Below are 3,812 nucleotides of genomic sequence, written 5' to 3' on the forward strand. Positions count from 1 at the left end.
TCAGGAGGCTTTGGATTAAGCCTAAAGTCATTTCCATACTGGTAGCCTGACACTTAGCTTCCCAGGGTCCGGGGATGGTAGGTGCTAGCAGAAAGAGCCGACGTTTTAGGAGGGATTTGAGGAGGAAAGCGATGCTGCTGCCTGGTGCACGATGGGAGGCATGTTACAGGCAGTGGGGTGGTAGGAGAAAAGCTGCAGTCATCCATTGGAGATGGAGACCAGAGGAACAATGTGGTGAGTTGCACTGGCAGAGCAGGGCACAGGGCACCAGATGGGGCACAGTGGAGATGTGGGCAGGGCAGAGGGGTGGAGCCTAGAGGAGGCACCTGCATGAGATGAACAGGGAGACAGGAAGTTAGTGCAGACACTGAAGGGGGGGTCAGGGGAAAGAGCTGGTTTTAGCAGCCGCACATCTGTTGAACTCAATGGGAACAGCGTGAGAGCCAGGAGGAGGTCACCGCAGTTGAAGCTAGAGGTGAGCAGGGCAGGGACCAAGGTCTCTGCAGTGTGGAGGGAGAGAGGGGTTTGGACATAAGGCCTTGGAACATTCACCTCTCACCAGTCTCAGGCCCTGCTAGCTGACCAGGAGCACAGCAGACCCCAGGACTCCATCCTAGCCCTTGCTCAGGTATTTGACAGCTAATTCACCCTTTAGCTGGCAGATCAAAACATTGTACAAAGTGGATCGGTAATACCAATATTAGCAACAAAGCAAACCCAGCTGGTGTCACTACCACCCACTGCCAGGATTAGAAAGAATGTCCTTGCGGGGGCATGCAGGCTCCGCGGGACAGAGTGCAGAGTGCTATGGCCAACACGGCATGCGTTGGCTGCTCCAGTTCTCTGTGGCCTGCACTTGGCACTGTCATTTACACCAGTGCACAGTGGGTGCTGCAGTTCTTCCATTCTCATTTGGTAGCTGTAACCAGGGTGCTCTGTCCCCTTTAAGGGCAGGGGGGACCTGGAGCTAGACAACCCTGTAACAAGACACGACTGGGACCAAGCTTGGAATGGAAAGAGGGGTGGGGCTGGGGGGGAGGTCATGAGTCATGTGACTACTGGGGATTATAAAACAGTGCTTTTGGCTCAGGTAGAGGGAACCCAAAGAAAGCTTCTGGGAGAATGCCCTGTGATAGACCCATGATGGTAGATTGGGGAAGCCCACCAGGATTCAAGCATGGCTTCAAGAAAGGTTATGGAGACTGTGATGGGGTGTTCACCCCACACTGGAGAGGGAGGAGTTGATGGAGGACTCATGGGCCTGCCACATCCTGTCCCAGAAAGCAGCAGGGGAGGTGAGTCTTCCCAGTGGCCTCAGGAGGCTGTATGCAGGAAGGAGCCAATTGGAGGGAGGCTTCACGGAGCAGACAATCAAGGCCCAGCAAGCTCACATAAAAGGAGCTGCAGGGCAGAGCAGAGGTCAGTTGCTGCTGGGAACTCAAGGGGTGAGGAAGGAGCTTGATAAGTTTATGGAGGGGATAGTAGGCCAGGACTGCCTACAATGGCATGTGGCCCATCGGCAACTGCCTGTAGCAAAAATCCCCAAAGGCTGGAGACAGGACACTAGATGGGGAGGGCTCTGAGTTACTAAAGAGAATTATTTCCCAGGTATCTGCCTGGTGGGTCTTGCCCACATGCTCAGGGTCTAACTGACTGAGGTCAGGAAGGAATTTTATCCTGGGTCAGATTGGCAGAGACCCTGGGAGGGTTTTGCCTTCCACTGCAGCATGGGGCCTGAGTCATTTGCAGGTTTAAACTAGTGTGAATGGTGGATTATCTGTAAATTTAAAGTCTTTAAATCATGATTTGAGGACATCAGTAACTCAGCCAGATGTTAGAAGTCTATTACAGGAGTGGTGAATGAGATTCTGTGGCCTGCAATGTGCAGGAGGTCAGACTAGATGATCATGATGATCCCTTCTGACCTTAAAGTCTATGAGTCTATGGCTGTATCTCTAGCAGCTTGAGATACCTGTGATACCTTGGACCTAGCAACTGCTGACAGGGATTGGGGGAGCAAGAGTGAGCTCCTGGCTGGCTGCTGGGACTTGCTGGCTGAGGCTGCGGAGAAGTGGCCCAGGGAATTGAAGCAGCAGAGATGGAAGTTAAAGAGGTGCAGCAGGAGTCCCTGGAGTAGTGGGTGGGCCCAGGTCTCTCCCCCATTTGCCACTGGGGAAGTGGCTTGACTGGTGGACAGTGATACCTAACCCCGGAAGGGGAAACACAGATGGTGACATGGCCGGAAGGCCAAGTCATAGAATCATAGAAGAATCATAGAATATTAGGGTTGGAGGAGATCTCAGGAGGTCATCTAGTCCAACCCCCTGCTCAAAGCCAGACCAACACCAACTAAATCATCCCAGCCAGGGCTTTGTCAAGCCGGGCCTTAAAAACCTCTAAGGATGGAGGTTCCACCACCTCCCTAGGTAACCCATTCCAGTGCTTCACCACCCTCCTAGGGAAATAGTGTTTCCTAATATCCAACCTAGATCTCCCCCACTACAACTTGAGACCATTGTTCCTTGTTCCGTCATCTGCCACCACTGAGAACAGCCGAGCTCCATCCTCTTTGGAACCCCCTTTCAGGTAGTTGAACTCACTCTTCTCTTCTGCAGACTAAACAAGCCCAGTTCCCTCAAACTCTCCTCATTAGTCATATGCCCCAGCCCCCTGATCATTTTCATTGCCCTCCACTGGACTCTCTCCAATTTGTCCACATCCTTTCTGTAGTGGGGGGCCCAGAACTGGATGCAATACTCCAGATGTGGCCTCACCAGTGCTGAATAGAGGGGAATAATCACTTCCCTCTATCTGCTGGCAATGCTCCTACTAATGCAGCCCAATATGCCATTAGCCTTCTTGGCAACAAGGGCACACTGCTGACTCATATCCAGCTTCTCTTCCACTGTATTCCCCGGGTCCTTTTCTGCAGAACTGCCTCTTAGCCAGTCGGTCCCCAGCCTGTAGCGGTGCATGGAATTCTTCCATCCTAAGTGCAGGACTCTGCACTTGTCTTTGTTGAACCTCATCAGATTTTGTTTGGCCCAATCCTCTAATTTGTCTAGGTTACTCTGGACCCTATCCCTACTCTCCAGCGTATCTATCTCTCTCCCCAGCTTAGTGTCATCTGCGAGCTTGCTGAGGGTGCAATCATCCCATCATCTAGATCATTAATAAAGATGTTGAACAAAACCGGCCCCAGGACCAACCCTTGGGGCATTCCGCTTGATACCGGCTGCCAACTAGACATGGAGCCATTGATCTCTATCTGTTGAGCCTGACAATCTAGGCAGCTTTCTATCTACCTTATAGTTCATTCATCCAATCCATACTTCTTTAACTTGCTGGCAAGAATACTGTGGGAGACCATATCAAAAGCTTTGCTAAAGTCAAGTTATATCATGTCCACTGCTTTCCCCATAACCACAGAGCCAGTTATCTCATCATAGAAGACAATCAGGTTGATCAGGCATGACCTGCCCTTGGTGAATCCATGTTGACTGTTTCTGATCACCTTCCTCACCTCCAAATGTTTCAAAATGGTTTCCTTGAGAACCTACTCCATGATTTTTCCAGAGATTGTGGTGAGGCTGACCGGTCTGTAGTTCCCTGGGTTCTCCTTCTTCTCTTTTTAAAATATGGGCACTATATTTGCCTTTTTCCAATCGTCTGGGACCTCCCCTGATCACCACAAGTTTTCAACGATTATGGCCAATGGCTCTGCAATCACATCAGCCAATTCCCTCAGCACCCTTGGATGCATTAGATCTGGACCCATGGACTTGTGCATGTCCAGCTTTTCTAAATAGTCC

Source organism: Dermochelys coriacea, chromosome 2 (assembly GCF_009764565.3).
Source record: "Dermochelys coriacea isolate rDerCor1 chromosome 2, rDerCor1.pri.v4, whole genome shotgun sequence".
NCBI lineage: Eukaryota > Metazoa > Chordata > Testudines > Dermochelyidae > Dermochelys > Dermochelys coriacea.